At 40.2% G+C, this 18,633-nt stretch overlaps 1 long non-coding RNA gene across 1 annotated transcript in view; it reads left to right on the top strand.

Moving 5' to 3' along the window:
• LOC107085788 overlaps positions 1-18,633 on the top strand; it is a 130,347-nt gene that overhangs the window by 74,328 nt on the left and 37,386 nt on the right. The window contains exon 2 of the long non-coding RNA XR_001481273.1: positions 5,448-5,551. This is a non-coding gene — a long non-coding RNA (uncharacterized LOC107085788). The remainder of the gene's footprint in view (positions 1-5,447; positions 5,552-18,633) is intronic.

Below are 18,633 nucleotides of genomic sequence, written 5' to 3'. Positions count from 1 at the left end.
CAGGGTGTCTGCCTCATGGACTAAAACAGGTAGTTGGTTCCACAGGAGAGGAGCCTGATAACTAAAAGATCTGCAAAAGATCTGCACTAAGCATGCGCAGAACACCGACTTAACACTTTATCTCTATCTACTGTGGACCAATACAGACTCTTTAAAAGGGTTGAGTTTAGCTCCATAGGAAGTAACTTTACCCCCGTCAGCGCTCCGCTCTGCTTACATACGATGTGTGGAGTACTTGCCATGTCATGCTAATCAATGAGAGCTGTTCCACATCCACCGCTACTCCTCATGTCACCGTCCACCTCTTCTCCGTCCATCATAGTCCAAATACAGAGCCGAGCTATTTTTTCCTCTGCTCTGGCCAGATCTGCAATTGCAATCGCACCAAACAGGAAAAAGATCCAGTTTTTCAAATTCAAATATTGCAACGATGGATTGGTAACTGCAGATTAGAGCATAATTTTATATATTCCCAAAAACTAAGGCCTACACTCCGCTCTGCTCCGCTTGCAAAGGATGTGGGATTTCAGGGTAACACTTTGCTGTACGGATTTCAGGCCAGCAGCTCTCTGCATGCAGGGCATGCTTCCTACACCATGATGACTGCTGCCATGCAGGTGGGAATTCTGGGAAAATCTAACTCTCAATTAAAACCAATTATCCGCTCTTGCATAATTGAACTGGACTAAATGAGTTATTATAGCACCTTTAACATACATAGAAGATATTTAACCCTTCTAATCTTCTTTTTGCCAAAAAGCTTGTGTGTTTAGAGCATTTTGCCTTCTCTAAAGTGGAGAAGTCTAAAATGAAACATTAAACTTTGCTAAAAGCAGAACATTTAGGCTGTGAATCAGCCAGTTCAGTGATATAAGCACAGAGAGACGTTCACTTCCACATATTCAGCTGCTGCTCTCCTCCTGCTTACTGACCTGCTTCAATAATTGATAAAAGCAGCTTTCTGGCTGGATGGTGTTGCTCTCGGTCCATAAGCTCAGTCAAGCATCACATCCAAACACACACGCATACAATAATTTACACACACTGTCTTTGGATAGTTGGATCCTTCACCGCTCCGCTCTGGTGTACCCCTGAAGCAACCTTCAGCATCGTGATCCCATGTGGATACCACAGCCATGACACATCGATGTAAATGTACTACAAGTTCAAAATGTCATCGCAGACAGAGAAAGGACAAAACCACAGCTAGAGGAGGGTATCTAATGAAGTGGAAGCCTCTTGAAAAGGGTCAAACCTGGAAGAGTTATTCATACACTGCGGTATCTGTGTGAAGAGTGTGCTGGTTCTGCTGCTTGGCTTTATGCCATTTAATAAATAAAAATAAAGCTGCTTTACAGACACAAGCTGTGAGATGAGAGCATTTCCAAATTAAAATGGGAAGCAAACAATAAAAGCTATTTTCTTACTAGTAGTGCTTCAGATACAGCAATAAGATCCACAGAAGCAGCTACTGCTTTTTTCTGGTAGGATACTGATATGGCACCTTAGAGAACTGGCCGATACTGGACTTGATGCCTGATATGATTTTAGCACTAATCATATATACTTTAAATACTTACTTTGTAGTGTGGGATGTTAGAAAAGGTTTGTGATATTTCCCAACCTAAGAACATTAATCAACAATAATAGCTATGAGAATTCAGTTCAATTCAGAAAGAAGAAAATAAATTGAACTTCATTCATCTCACATTGGAGAAAATTCACCCTCTGCATTTAACCCCTCCCCTTGGGGAGCAGTGGGCTTCCATTGTGCAGCGCCTGGGGAGCAGTGTGGGGTTAAGGGTCTTGCTCAGGGACCCAGAGTGCCTGCTGTAGGGATCGGACCGGGTACTTGCAACCTTCATTGATCTAACCAGCAGGCCAACACTCCCCGAAATAGTGTTGGCCTAAAGGTTCAGTTTATTTCTATAGTGCAAATTCACAACTCCTGTCATCTCAGGTTACTTTACAGAGAAAATTTAACCAGATCATCCATTCAGATTGGTTCAAAGTTTTCTATCTAAGGTAAACCAGCTGATTGCATCGACTCATCGACTCTTCCGCAATCCCTCACACTAAGCATGCTGGTAGTGACAGTGGAGAGGAAAAACTCTGAGAGAAGTAGACATATAAAAAGAAGCATAGATACAAAAGGCAACTGTCAACCAGCTCCACAGGCGGCCCCGTCCAGGAAACACACAGCCAGGCAGATGAGCTCAGAGCCAGCTCCCATGTCTGAGGGTGAAGAGAGCACATCCAGTTAGTCACAGTCAGAGAAACAGGACTACACTGAAAAACAGGCCAAGCTCCAACATCTATAATCTAAGGTGTTGATGGCAGCAGCACAGCTGATATTTCTCTCCAGGATGGAGTCACAGCAAAACAGAAACAGACCAGATGAAGCTACTATGAGAAAAAGCAGAGAGAGCAGAACGTTAGAGATTGAACTAATAGATTCTGCAGAGTGGGAGAATAGAGATAGAATGAAGCAGAATGATGAAAAAGGGGTCCCTATGTCCTCCAGCAGTCTAAGCCTATAGCAGCATAACTATAGAGATAGCTCAGGATAACCTGAGCCACTCTAACTAGAAGCTTTATCAAAAAGGAAAGTTTTAAGCCTAGCCTTAAAAGTAGACAGGGTGTCTGCCTCACAGAATAAAACTGGTAGTTGGTTCCATAGGAGAGGAGCCTAATTTAGATCAGCATAGCAATGTATTATTAACCACATGGTTACAAAAACTTTAGATGAAAGAAATGTGTTTTAGCAGTTTGTCAATGTGAAAGATTTTAGGTGCAGTCCGATATAATCCGAAATCAGTTTTTGTTAAAGAAGGAGCAGTAGTTATACCCTCTTGCTTGAGCTCTGCTAAGAAAAAATATTTTTGGTCCAATGCAGCTGGATTCATTGAGTATTATTTTATAATTCTGATTTCTACGTTTTCACAGATGTTGGAGATCTAGATATGTTTACTTCCTAGAGAATAATAATAATAAAAAGAGCAGATCAGTTTAACTGCTGCGAAACTTAGACCGGTATCGGGTTTTGCGGGCTAACAAAGAATCCAAACGACTGCCCATTTAAAAGGGGACAGACCCGTTCGTCCGTTTCAATTTGTTTTTTTCTAAAGGCTTTGTTGGGCTACTGTATAAAGCCTTGAATCAATGCTATTTCTGACATTTTGAATTAAAAAAGCTTCTTGGATGGAAGAGAAAGTCCAGTGGATTGTTTTTTATTTTATTTTTTAGCATCATGATATTTGTTGCTTGTAAAAATGTCTGAAGAAAACGTTAAACAGAAACCATTAGCCTAAGAAAAGAAGGTGAAACTGTTAGTTTTAATTGAGGGGTATGAGCCATCAGGTCATGAATGTCAGTAAAAAGTCATGTTGAAGGCCTTATTGGTAGGTTTAGTGAGACGAGAGGCATGCATCCTCATCATCAACCTCCAGCCCCCACAAAGACAATCGGTCTTTAACTGGGTAACAGTCCTGAGCGTGGGCGGCTCATGTCTTCACTCACAGGGAAAATGATGGATCTTTACTACAGAAAACATCTTAGGTTTGCTTCCACTGGACTTTTTCATCGTAGATTGTTTTTATCTTCTCCACTGCCCAGACATTCACTCAGCTCCTGCCGTGTGGAGCCCATGTCGAGGGGTGCTGCTGGGGCATTTCATTTCACTAATCCAGCCCTCATTAAAGGATTTAGGCACTTTTGCATATTCCAGATTAAATCAGAGTGAATGTAGTCTCACCCTGGGGATGCCGGCTCATTAGGCTGCGCTGGTTTTCTTTTCCCTCGGACAACAGACAACCATCTATAGACCCACAGCTCGGCTGATCCTTACAACTACTGCTGATTTCACGCCTGTTTGTCCTCTTTGAAAAAAATAGCAGCCAGTTGCTTTTTAATGATAGATGTGCTGGTACAGCTTGCTTCTGAGATTTTATGAGGCGTCGGATCCCCGTTTCAACTGAATCTGGGAAGCTGTTGGTTCTTTGGACAGAAGCTCTGATGTGGCTGCAAATTAGCACTGTTTTCTTGGCCTCCAGTTGTTTTCTTTTTCTGGACATTTTTTTAGGATGCGACGACATTTGATAGAAATCATGCTGTGGTCTAGAAAAGTCAACAAAATTCAAAGGTGACAAAAAAAAAGCCACAAATCAAAAAGAAAAAGACCTAAAAGAAAGCTAAGACATGATCACCAAAGCTACAAAAACTAAGAACTGAAGCTGAATTAATCCTAAAACCATCATCAATTAAAAAATATTAAATATGTGCCCCCACCTCCCACCAACACACACACACCGGGCCCTGTGTCCTTGTACTGAGGACGGGCTGCAGCCTGCATATTAACTCCAGTCTGTCATGTTTGGCAGACCTGCTGACTAAGCCCTCCCATAATGCAACCATCTATATGGTTTTATTTTTTATTTATTAAAATAAAGCAAACCTCCCTCCTCTTTATCAGCGCTAAAGGTTTTTTCCAAAAATGTACATAAGCTATGATCAGAAACCATGAAAACTTAAATGTATCAAGATCTGTTCATAGATACGAAGGCAGGTCAACAGACAGATTTAGAAAATGCAGCGAAATGGAATATTATTAGAGCGGTTTGTGTTTTTTGGGGAAATGTTTCATAACGGGCCGTGTTTGCATTTGCACATGCAATCAGGATGATACCAGAGAACGCCACTCTAATATGAAAGCAATTCCTGAACTCTCCTCTGCATCCGTCATTATCCTCTCCCATCCTTCCATCCATCCTGTTTCTGATTCATCCATCGCTCACTGACTCCAGGCCTCTGCTGTTCTCCCACCGTCGCCTCCATTATATCCCCGCCCTCCCATCCACCTTACTCTTTGCCCTCATTCTTTTCCTCCTTGCGTGATTTTGATCCATCCTCTCCCTCCCTCCTCTCCTTCTCTCCATCCTGCTGGCTCAGCTCGTATAGAAGCAGCCTTTGTTTCAGCCGTGCCCTCTATCCTTTGAAGGAGAAGAGCTGAAAAGCGAGTTAGGGGGAAGGATGGAGGGGAGAACTGAGGCTTGGGTGTGGGTAAAGAAAAGATGAAATGTGGGAAAAGGGGAGAAACTGGACAAAAATGTAAAGAAGGACAGAAGAGATGAGAGGAAAAGTAAAAGGAAGGAAGGAGGAGGGAGATCTCTTTGGATCAATACTGAGGGTTGTTCAGGTCATTGATATCCAGTAGCAACAGCATCTGAAGGCAGATTTCCTGTGTGGGAGAATCAGTCTATGAAACAACTGTTCTCGGCTAAGCACACTTAGCCTAAGCTAACCAGTTAATTGATGATTAGGCTGCTTCTGTACACAGTCAATGAATCCTGTTCAGACCTCACTCTAACATGACAGGTAACAGTCACTGAAAGGATTTCCCCAAAGAAATTGATAACCTAAAACTTAATGATTTTCTCTTTGTTCTGCAGTGTGAAATATCTGCCGGAGGATCTCTGACCTGCAGCTTGATCCATGATCCTTTGTAACATGTGAATCCTGAAACAATGCGTGGTATGCTAAAACGTCACTGAAGGTAAGACATTCAGGACTACTTTTCCAATTTCTTTCCGCATTAATTTGACAGTAATTATGAGGACTTTCAACTCTCTGGCATGGTGCAAGTCATCTGGTTTAGCTGTTAAAGCAATGTGAAACATGGTGCAACTGTTTATTTGGGGACAGGAACCTACAGAAAACAATGCTACACATTTTTTCTGGAACATCAGGAAAGGTCAGGCCTGCTGAAGGGAAAGAAATAGGATAGAGGCTAACTGAGACTTGTGGGCAAAGGTAAAAATTCGGTAAAAAAGCCGCTAACCTTATCGCATCCTTGGCAGAGCGGGGATACTGAATCTTCAGGCTAGTGACAGCTGTATGACATTGCTATTGGATAGGATGGCTGTGAATGGGAATAGTTGGTTTGGTTTTAGTGTTTGATCCAACTGAGCAACAATCAGTATCGGTAGGTAAGATTCAGAGAACAGGCAGGAGGCAGAGAAGGCAGGCAGGAAAACAGTGGTATACTTTTACTAGCATGATGGCTTTCGATAATCTGGCACTGTTCGTTAGCCAGAGGGCATTAAAAACGTTATTATTAGGATACAAAAGGGGGATGCATTTGGAGACAATGATCAACATTGCTGTAGCACATAGAGGAAGAGAAGCAGACAGGACTGTTGATGGCAACAACAAAAATAAAGAAGAATCAGGAGACAACAGATAAATATTTAAGGATGTACGCATAGATGCTTTAAAAACATTTGCTTTTCTGCAGTTGAGACTCCTTTACTTGTAGGTGTTGCAAGGAGCTAAACTAGCAAAACCATTTGCTAAATGTTCGGCCTCAAATTTTTATTTCAATAGTTATTTTCCAAAGTGGTAATATCATTCTACATTTACACTAATCTGAGTGAAATGTGCATTTTCTGTTACTTAAGCCCTATTTGCATGGGATAAACATTATCTGGGAAACCCATGTAATGGTTAAATTATCCCCCCCACCACAAACATTAGCTTTTTATGTGATTCATCTCAACATGTTAATGTGAATTTTTAACTGAACGTTTATGACATGACTATGATGTTAATGTTTTATTTATTGCATAATGTTTGCTCAGTGCTGTCTTATTTCCAATGCTAGCCAGCTGTAATGCAGAAGGCAGAAGAAAATGTTTCTTACATTACAGTGCAATGTCTGATGTGATTCACCATTTGCATCCCATAATGCTCCTTCTCTTCAGCCTTTTCTTTCTGATATCGTACGTTGTGAGGCTTTCGCTGGGTTTTACTCACCAGGGACCCAAAAGGATTTCAAAATTCTCCAATGCAGATTTCATTCTTCAACAAAAAGCAAAGAGAACTACTAATCCCACATCATCTCCAAACCAACCCTGCCAGAATAGGACTTTAGATTGGTTTTATTCAAGTAAATATAAGCTCAAACGGTTTCCAATGTTCTGCGATTGACCTGCGACCTGTCCAGACAGCTGGAGATAGATACCAGCACCCCTCGCCACCCCAGCTGGAATAAAGCATGACAGAAAATGGATGGATTGATGTTTCCTATGTTGGAATTCGATCATTTGTCCTCATCTTGTATCAAGGAATCATGAGGATGATTCATTGTTCTATTTTCAGCTTTACATCATAGTGTTGATCATAGTTTTAAAAAGTTTAAAACAATCCTCTGGACTTTGTTTCCATGTTTAAAGATGTTTCTCTTCCATCCAGGAAGCTTTTTCAATTCTAAATGTCAGAAATAGCGTTGAGTTCCAGGTTTTATACAGTAGCCCAAAAAAAACTTGTTTTGGTTTAGAAAACATGCAAATAGAAACGGGAATTGTTGGCCTGGCTGAAAAGACGAAGTCTTTTATTCCCCTGTAAAGGGGTTGGGGTTGCGATGATGACAGGAAGAAATCAACTTTATCGCTGCATTTTAGTTTTTTAAAAGCTGAAATCTGAGTCCCCTCCCCCTGTTTAAAGTTGGTGTTTCATTCTTAACATAGATGGCTTCCTTCACGCCCCTCTCAAAACACCTGTCTTCTTTAGTCCGAAATGTGAACATTCTGGTCCTCCAAAGAATGTTCTTTGTCCATCAGGTGTAGATGTAACACAGAGTCTTTTCCAGAGGAGGGCGCTCTTCTGTGTTTGGCCATGCGTCTATAGAGAGGTTGTTTGGTTTCTCCAATATAAAGATCAGGTTATTCCTCACTGCATTGAACTGCATAGTTTGAAGACAGCAAACGTCTCTAACTGGAAAGAAAGTTAAGTGGATTGTTTTTTAACTATTTCGGAATGGCTATGACCTGGATGACTGACAATCTTCACCGGCATGTTTGTTAAGTGTTCTGATTTTTTTTGCTGTTGTAGCTGTCAGCCATCAACTGACAGATCTTCTGCTACTTCATGACTGTTTTTTGCAGTCGGATTTTAAAACTCTGAGAGCATTTTAGAGCTAAAACTGCAGCCTTATCAGCCTTATCATGGATAATCTCCTGCCCTCCTGGGTCTTTTCTTTTAGCGTCAGCCAGAAAATCTGACAGCAGTCCATTTGAGAAATTATTAAAGTTCTGACAGAATTCTTCACCATATATTTGGAAGGTGCTGATGACATCATACTGTTTCATTTGTTCATGTTTTAATTAATCTTAAGGAACCATAATAGTGAATCAGTATCCAATGATTCAAATATTTCCATGAATCATTTGGCCTTTTTCCTGCATCACATGTACTTTAATGGCCTGAGGTTGTATAATGTGGCTCATAGCAGCTTCATATAGGCGTTCTCTGCTAAAGATCCACCTCATTGCTTCAGACTCACCAGCTGATCCTGCGTCTCCGTGACCTCCGTCTCTCCAGCTCGGTTTTATCTCTCCTACTTTCCCCTGCTCTCTCTCTCTGCAGCAGGCTCTTAAATCTGCTGCTCTAACCTCAGTGCGCCTCTATAGGGCCGTGGCTGACTGCCACAACTCAGCTAAGAGGAGAGAGAAGGGCAAACTGCTGCTGAAGATAGAAGAGCTAAACAATGTCTGCAGGTTGCCACACATCTGCTGAGAACTGAGCATTTGCTTTATTTTATTAGTCATATTTCCGTTTTGGTTTTACAAAAATGATCTGAAAGAAGGCATTTTCTTACACGAAAGGCAAACTAATTTATTTCTAAACAGTAAGGCATTTCAAAGAGCTAAACAGGAGGGAAAATACAGAAAGGTACAATGCAGTGGTATTACATACATTAGATAATTATTAAACTGATTTATTAGAAAAAGGAAGGACAGTTGAACTCAAAACTTTAATAATTATTATATTATATTATTATTATATTATTATGCTCAGTCAAAGACCCCTGTAAAAGCTGCTACTCCATTTTTGGTTCAAGTTCTGGTTTTACAGATCCTATTTAATCCAGTAGAGCTGAGATATCTGGCTGTTGATCCACTGCCAACAAATCTGTTTTCCATTTTGGAGCTAAGCTATTCAGGGATTTATAGACTAACAGACGTATTTTCAAGTCGATTCTCTGAGATACAGTGAGCCAGAGGAAGAACTTTAGAACTTGGTTGATGTTCTCCACTTTCTTAGTTCTAGTGAGGATATTGGCAGCAGCGTCTGGATCAGCTGCAGCTCTGATCCACTTTATCAGGAAACCTGTAGAGACTCGTTTGCAGGGATCAATTCTACTAAAGATGAACAAAGCAGCAATTGAAGAACATTTTATTCATCCATGCGTTAATTTCTTCCCTGTATTTACCCAGAGCTGGAATGGGTTCATAGTAAATGTAAAGCTGGGTGTCATTTGCACCATCATGGAAACTGAGATCGTTTTTTTTATATCTGAGTTAGGATATATTGAATAGGAGGGGCCCTAAGATGGACCCTTGGGGGGGCGACGTGATTTTTCTGGTCTCTGATTTGAAGTTCCACTGATGCACAGTAGTCACTGTCCTTCATGTAGGATTTATTCCAGTCCAGAGTCGTACCAGAAAGGCAGACCCAGTTTTCCAGGTGCTCTAATAAAATCCAAATATCAAAAGAACCAAACGCTTCAATGACGTCCAATAATACCAGAACATTGGTCTGATTTTATGCAGATCTCATTGAACAGCTTACAGAGGTCAGTCTCTGTAGTATGGTGAGGACACCTACTGGAAGAAGTAGAAGCAGCTGATCAGTTAGTGTTTACTGGCTGAATCACAGCTGATTGAATTATCTTACTGATGAAGGGGAGGTTTGAGACGGGCCTGTAGTTCTGCAGGAGCAGCTTGTCCAAGTTGTTCAGATAGAATCACATAGCAGAGCATATGGGCTACTAATATGCAGAGTTTATCTTAGTGTCGGAGTTCCCCTAGTTCACTTTGCTTCTTAGATCCTGTCAGTGTGACCAAACACAGGCAGAGAGGTTCTTCTTTTCGGGGCCTTGGCAGATGGACAGAGGACCATAGATAAAGAGGCATCAAACTCTAACCACAAACCTCCAGCATTTCTAAATTCACGTAGAGGCCTGCAGACTGATTGGAGAATTCAACTTACAACTCTAAATATAGTAATGAATCAAATCTGGAATTCTGGATCAGCTTTGGATGTTTGTTTCAGGAGTGAGTTTTTTGTGAAGTGCTGAGCGGAGTAGATGTGAGAGTGAAAGTCGAGTGTCTCGGTGTCCTGCTCAGCTGATGAATGGAGGCCAGCATGGATGGATGGACAGAAGGGTGAAGAAGGAAGAGAAGATAAATGGATGTGTTAAAGAAAGAGAAGCTTTGGACGAACTGATAGATGAAGGTGATAAGAAGGTGGATAAAAGATTTCTGCTCCTTTTTTCGATTAATTTCTGAACCTTTTCATTTCAGTGATTTGCAATTAATTCTTCCTTTCCTTCATCACTTCTCATCTGTCTTTGGTCTTTCTCCTTCATGCTGATGCCCTTTGACCTTTCCAGTGTGGGATAATCTTGACATTTTGTGTACTGGTTTTGTCTCAATGTGTCAGGTAGGAGGTAGAAGCGGAGTACATTTCATTAATGAGTGGAAATTAAAATAAACATGACTGAAGACCTGAGGCGTTCAAACTCTGTTATCTTTTTTTGTTGGACATTCTGAGCATCTTTGTAATGTTCCTTTGGTTTTAGCAACGAAACAAAGACAAGGGCAGTTTTCCTTATTCCCTGTGTTATCTATAAAACATTTAATTTCTTTTAACAAAAACAGGACAGATTCATCACCATTAAAATTTGTTTGCCATAGTGAAATTAACAAGTCAAAAGGAAAAGTCCACTCATATTCAGAATTGAAACTTCTGAAAGTTCTTTAAATATATTAAATATTTATAGACCCGTTGGCCCAACACAGAAGAGCGCCCTCCTCTGGACAAGACTCTGCGCTACATCTACACCTTATGGAAAATCTAATTATCTTATTTTAGGGGCCAAAATCCTTGTTTCATTGGTAAATAATCTTTTGTTCCTGCTCAAATTAAGGTAAAAAACGCAGATTTTAGAACTTATTTTAGATCATTTTTTGAAATTTATTCTAAATTTTATTGTAATGATATTATATTTATTGTTAATGTAAAAGAAAGCAATACCTTTTTATTTGCAGTGTATAGAAATTCACTTTTATAACCTTTGTTAAAGCGAATGATTTTTGTCAACCTTTAAAGACATAATCATCTCCTCGTGTCTCTGAAGCGTATCTTCCATGCTCTGCCATTTTGTTTGGGCTTTGACTAGACACCGGCTTTTCCTTTCTGTGGCAGATTCGCTGTAGGGGCCGGTTCTTAATCTGCTTTAATTCTGACTCTCTTCTAGAGCATTTTTTCTTTTTTTAAAAGCCTCAGAGTTTCCTCCTTAGTCTTTATTACAGTAAAATGATTACAGTTTATGCATTATTAAAGTGTGCAACAGACAGCTTAACTTTCAGTAAAAGCTAAAGGTCCCTGGTGAAACTGCTGATCTCTCTCAGTCAGCGGTTTCTAAAACACTCAGACCAGCCTTCCTGACCACCATAACATCTGTTGCTAAGTAAGAACTGCAGCGCCTCTTCTTCACCGCATCCAGGTACCTGTATGCCTCACCTTGCAGCCAGGTGATTGGCTGCTTTGTGTTCATTTGTTTAGTAGACAGAGGGTCTCCATGCAGGGAAAATGCATTGAGAAATAAAAAAACAAAAACAACCATGGGCTAATAGTTAGTTTTAGGTTAAATTCCAAATGTTTTTTTGCATTTTAGCTTCACATATTTATTGTTCTTTAATACCATAAAGCAAAGAGCAGAATCAGGGAGGATATGGACCAGAGGCCATCAGTGGGGTGAATGATGTAGGGTCTGTACAGGTAAGGAGAGATTTTAGCTTCCTGAGAATTTCTAGTGCAGGAAGAAACTAGGCAGGTATTAGGAAAAGATATTTTACAGGAAAGGTTAAACTGAATGCGACAGACTGATGAATAACTGAGAAATTAGTTCCTCTCACTTCTGAGATGATGGTTAAGGAAATATGGTCTGGATTCTGTCAATTACATTATTGCTATTTTTATTGTTATTATTTGCCTAAACATTATTCAATCACAATATTATATTTGTCTTTAAATTGAAAATAAACTTATATACAAAGTTTTTATATTATCATAATGTAAAAAAAACCAAAAATGTTTGAACCTGAATGCAAACAGTGACAAAATAGCAGTTTTATAGTTAAATGCATTTCCAACTGGGTGTTACTAAAGAAATGAGACCATTGGTGAGATGATTGGTGAGCTGTGCCAGATTATCGAAAGCCATCATGCTAGTCAAACCTGGTCAGCTATATCTATCATTATTAAGGTCTAGTCTTAAAAAAGATGAAGTTGGTCATTAACCCGACAGCACTTTGTGTATTTTGTACAAGTTCAAGAACCATTTAAAGCATTTCCTGAGTTATTCACCTTTATTTTAGGCTTAACAAATTTTGACAGCTGAAATCTGTGATCGCTATCCACCTGCAACAGAGGCAGAAAAAGTTGGGTTCAGGTCCTGCAAAGGAGCCATTGATTTTACAAGGGTTAAAACTGCTGTGCTTCACTTTTCATTTTCAGCAGACAAAATAATGTATATTTTACAAGTGAAAAAAAAGAAGATTCCCTTTACATACTGGTATTTGCAGTTTTTACTACACACCAAAAAACCCACTTTATGTTGATTTCTAGCTTCTATGAACGGCAGCAAGGACTCTCCGTCTGATTTCTTGGTTAAAGGGGAATACCATTGACGTTCGAAGCATCAACGTAATATTTAAATGTAGTATCAAATCCTGATAATATTATTATACAGATTGTATTTTGAAGTGTACTTTTGCTGGATATTTTCTTAGAGTTGAGCCTTGGCCTGTAAGGTAGTTTACCATCAGCTCATCACAGCTTTTAGCCCAATAAACAGTAAATTGTAAAAAGGAAAATCCAGTGCTTGAACAATGCTCGGTTGTGCATAAATACCAATAATCTTTTCTTAAGTTCTTTTTTTTGCACAATAACATATGTTTACAGAAGTGTGTTGTCTCTGTTATGCTATTTTGCACTTTGAATTTTGCCATATATTCTATTTTTGTACGCTACTATTTCACTCCACTAGCACACCTCAACTTTAACACAACCTGAAACACTATTATAATCTGGAAACTATAGACCCACTGTCTGTCTATATTTTGTGTTGTTCTGTTTATGGTGGTATCTACAACACTCTTTCTAACAATATCTCTTATGCTTAGTTGTGTGTCTGATGACATTTTTAACACTGGGCATCTGGGGTTTGAAAAAATTTCATTTCAGTTCTCTTTGTAATGTACTGTTACACAGTTAATAGACATCCATGCATCCGTCCATTTTCTGTCACTCTTTATCCCTGCTGGGGTCCTGAGGGGTGCTGGTTTCTATCTCCAGCTGTCAGTGGGCGAGAGGCGGGGTCCACCCTGGACAGGTGTCCAGTCCATTGCAGGGCAGTACAGAGACAAACAGGACAAACAACCTTTCACACACTCACACCTAAGGGCAATTTAGAGAAGCCATTTAATATAAAAGTCATGATTTTGGAGTGTGGGAAGTAACCGGAGTACCCAGAGAGAACCCACGCATGCTCAGGGAGAACAGGCTAACTCTGTGCAGAAAGACTCCGTTTCCGAGAATCAAACCCGGAACCTTGTGGCTGCAAGGCTGCTGTGCAGCAGTACCCACTGCCCCACTGAGCAGCCCTGTTAATAGCCACAAACATTTCATTATTGTCTATTCTATTTTGCAGACGTGAGTTTTTGTGGTTTGATTGATGATTGGAAGCTGTGGATGATGGAGAATTGGGACACATTGTTCTCTAGTCCATAGAACCACTTACCAATAATTAGTTGTCATTACTAGTAATCATTACTAATAGTATTTAGCAAACGTGTGTTAAGAGATGAGGTGGTATAAATATAGCTTTTGTTTCACCGATTCACTAAGGAAGCACTCACAGGCAGTAATATTAGGTTAAAAGTGTTGGAAGGAGACTGTTTGCTCAAACTTTGCTCGATCCACATCAAGAGCATCAAAATCTGCTACTGAGTGCGGTTTATTGTGATTGCTGTGTGGCTGCAAAGAAAACCGTTTACCCAAAACTGCTCTGTCTCATATTTTTATAGTCATGTGTGGGTTAAAAGACCACTAGATCATTTTAAATCCAACCATCTGAACCCGCCTTTAGCAGTGATTTGTTTTATTTATTTTTTTTAAGGCTGCACTTTTCCACTCATAATGCTCAGCGAAACAAAACAAATTTCTGTCTAAAAGACTCCATCACAGACAGGCGGCAGTTCCTGGTGCTCCTCTGCGTCCTTCGTTTGCTTTCTTGCTGTAGGCAGAAGAAGGAAACTAAGTGTGTAAAACAGGATGTGAGAACAGCCATATTGGTTTATTTTATACTTACAGCCTACAGCTTGGAAACAAAGGATTAATGTCATAAAAGCGACACAGTTGTTATGGATAAACCCTTTTCCTGAATCTTTATGCTGTGTATGTACACTGCATGAAACCTTAATAAACCGAAATAAGTAATTTTTTCCTAAAAATGAAAATAGTAATTCCTAAAAATCTTATTTACCTACTCAAATTAAGATTAAATACACTTAATTTAAGACATTATTACTTATTTCTGGATCGTTTTTGCAGTTATTTTATTATTAATGTGTTGACTGAAAGTAAAGTCTAATTGTTAGATGGGAGGATGTCAGCACTGAGGAGGTAACCTGCACCGTTCTAGTGAGGAAATCTGTTTAATAATTAAAAGATTTCTTTAACACCAAATGATAATCTGAGTCATTTTAGACCAAACTGCATGTCTGAAAAGAGACCTTTTCTCATTTCAGTCTGAAGTACTTTGTGCAGAAATAATATCTTTGTGTGCTTAGATCCATCCAGCTTCCCCTTCCTGTCCACTTCTCTCTTATTATATCCAGCACTTTGCATTAGCCTGTTGTTAGTGAGCCGCGTCTCTATCAGCGCTGATATCTCTGAATAAAACCCTCTGTCTGCTGTTAACCTTCAGTAATGGTGGCCGGTCTTGCATAATTCATGGATTAGAAGTTTTTCTGATCATTACAGAACAGCTACCTCCTCAGGACAAGACTCTGCTTCTACAGTGGAAAAAAATCGAAATCTAGATAATTCATTTTTTCTTAAAATAAGTGCAGTTGAAGAAAACACAATTGCATTGTCTTATTTCAAGTGCATATTATCTAATTATCTTATTTTAAGGGTAAAAATACTAATTCCACTGGCAGAGTATCTCATTTAGCTACTCAAATCAAGGGTAAATACACTTCATTTAAGATTTTTACTTATTTCTAGATCATTTTTCCGGTGTACACCGTATGGACAAAGGACATTCTTTTGACGACCAGAATGTTCACATTTTTGACAAAGAAGATAGGTGGTTTGAGAGGGGCGTGAAGGAAGCCATCTATGTTAAGAAAGAAAAACCAACCTTAAACAGAGGGGGGGGGGGGGGTTGAGGCAGACACTCAGATTTCAGCTTTCAAAAACCTACTATGCAGCGATAGAGTTGATTTCTTCCCGCTATCATCACAACAACAACCGCTTTAAGCCTGGTTTATGCTCAGAAACCAGGTCGTCTGCGTGTGGCGCTGTTTACGCAGATATGCGCCACTCCCACCCATTCCACAGTCACTCTGTTGCAGCTCTCCAAAATTGTAGGTGACCACAGACAGTGCCGCAGACAGGAGGACTCTGATCAATTCTACATCCTCTCTACACTATGCATATTTCCTGATTGGAACCTAATGGCAGAAACTGTAGCTATATCTCCGTCCAAAACGCCTGGCACACCTCAGACTCTATCCCCAGACATCGTGCAGGACGCTAGTTTGTAGCTGTGAGCGAGCGGTCCGTTGGTTTGCATCCAAAGCAAAAACACGCAGCGCCACGGCCAGTCTTTGGGGAACACTCAAGGGGGAACTGTGTGTCCTCCGGCGTTGGATGAGGGGTTGTAGATGGTGAACAAGCTCGCCAAACCGACACACGGATGCCCACAATCCTAGCTAGCTCCTGACTGTACCTCTGGCATTGTGGCATGGAATAACGTAGCACAGACAACGCTTCATTATTGGGCATAAATCAAAAATATCTGTGACAAGCTCACTGCGACACACTGCTGCAGGAGGATAACCCGCCCTTTACAGGAGAACAGAAGAGCCTGCCTGTTCAGCCAGGCCAACAATTCCCTCCAACGACCCCCCTTTTAGAGACATAGACAAGTATGGGGCATTGCAGGCTAACAAAGAGGCTAAACAAGCCCCATACAACAAAGTCGAGTGGATTGATTTTTAACTTTTTGGAATAACTGGCCTTGATCTAACACTTTATTAATATTTTGAGCACACAGAGTGTATACAAAAAGAAATGTTGTTTAGTAAGTCGTCAAGACATTTCCGTTTTTACGGTGCAGCACTGATAAAATGTAAACATAAGACTGGTATATGATTTACAGTTTCCAAAATTCAGCGCTTTTTTCTTTTTTTTAAACCCCATTTTATACAACATTCAGCAGTCTAATGGCAGTGGGGAAGAAGCTGTTGCAGAACCTGCTGGTCCTGCATTGAATGCTGTGAAGCCTCTTCCCAGAGGGCAGCAGGGAGAACAGTCCATGGTGGGGGGTGAGGGGTCATTGATGTTGTCACGGGCTCGGGAAACGCAGCGCTGGCACGAAATGTCTTTAATGGAGGGAAGAGGAGCCCCCATGATCCTCTCTGCTGTTCTCACCTTCTTCCAGTCTGAGGAGCTGCAGCCTCCACACCACACAGTGAGACAGCTGCTCAGAACGCTCTCTATGGTGCTTCAGTGGAAGGTGGGGAGGATGGGTGGGGGCAGGTGGGCTCTCCTCATCCTTCGCAGGAGGTCCAAGCGCTTCTGGGCCCTTTTGACCAGTGAGGTGGTGTTTCCAGTCTAGGTGAGGGTGTCTTGGATAATGATGACTGAGAATCTTCACCAGCATACTTTCTGATCGACATTTCATTGTTTCTGAATGTTCCCCAGTAATTTAATATTGCTGCTTGTGGATGTCATTTTTTTTTTTTCCTTTCTTTTCTTTTTTTTTTCTTTTTAACTTTCTGGAACCTTCTTGTTTCACCTGAATTAGCTGAAAGAGTTTTGGCATCTGAAAGCTCCCTGCAGTTGTGGATTTTGCAGTCGAACGGCGCACAGCAGCTACGCTGGGATGGCTTCCTGTCACTCACATAAACAACAGGCTTTAATGCAGCTTGGATTTTAATAATGTATAGGGTGATGCAACTCATGTGCAACGTTGATGGTCTTTTTTTGGTTGAATAATGCAGGTGATACGGCAGCAGGCAGGGGCTCTGCAGCCATCCACAGACGCGCTGGTTGTATACCATGTTTAGAATGTTCCCTGTTGTGCTTGGGCTGCTTTATTAATGGATGTCAAACACTGTTTATAACTGCTTGTGTTTCTCTAAGATGCTCTTGCTTTCCTTCCAAACCAGCGTGTTCACTCAGACAGCTTGCAGATGCTTTCCTACTTCGCCTTAAGCTATGTGTGCCTTTTTCAGCATGGCAGGCTCTCTCTCAGAGCTACACCCTCTGATGTGCACATTTTCCTGACTCCTCTTAGTTTGGCCTCACGCCTCGTCCTGCTGAGCCAATCTGATTGTGTTCCTCTGCTTTCTTGGAACTCTTTTATTTTAAAAAATATATATTATTGTGTTATTCTATTTTATATCTGGTCATTTTTGCTGGATTTTTTTGGGGGGGATGAAAATAAATATTATAGATTTATTTTTAAAGGCAAGTCATCAAGAACAGGTTCATTTTTACTATGGCGGCCTAAGAAGTGGAGTAACCACTTAAGAAAAGGGAAGTAAGGCTAAAATAAATACAATTAGTAATACATACATAAAATGCAATTTAAAACACACCAGACAACCCAAAAATGAATGTAGAAAAGCAGCTGCAAGTGTCAGTGTTCAAGGATGTAATTGAACTGAATCTATCCGGTTTAAGAATATTTTTGCAGAGTTTTCCAGTGACTAGCGGCAGCAGATTGTAGAGAAGCAAAAGCAAAAGTAGTGCTGGTTTTGGAAATAAGTAATTGTAGATGAAGTGAGGAGCGGATGTTGGAAGTAACAGGCTTTGGCTGCAGCAGGTGACCTAAATAAGGTAGTGATATTTTTTTATATATTTGTATTTCAGCTCTTTTTCTTGGATGGGGTAAACGCCACAGCTCAGGAACCACTGCAGTGTTTTTCTGTCCACATCATTCATGGAAATTGGTTCAGCTGAAGAAAATTTCCGCCATAGCCTGATCGTATCTGTATGCCTGAGAGGCCATCCTCACTTTATTCACAGCACCTCCTGAAACAAGTGATGAAAGTGAGCTTTGTTGTAGATTGCTAAGTACAAACAGGAAAGATTCTATCCTGAAAAGAAATATGTCACCGTGAGGTTTAAAAAAAAAAAACATTATAGAAATAGACTGAACAAATCAATGGCTTGGACCACTTGTAAAATATCTTTTTTAGAATTGGATTGTATATATATATATATATATATATATATATATATATATATATATATATATATATATATATATAT

Source organism: Cyprinodon variegatus, unplaced genomic scaffold, assembly GCF_000732505.1.
Source record: "Cyprinodon variegatus isolate N-32 unplaced genomic scaffold, C_variegatus-1.0 Scaffold133, whole genome shotgun sequence".
Lineage (NCBI taxonomy): Eukaryota > Metazoa > Chordata > Actinopteri > Cyprinodontiformes > Cyprinodontidae > Cyprinodon > Cyprinodon variegatus.
This window is presented reverse-complemented; position numbering and strand designations above follow the sequence as displayed.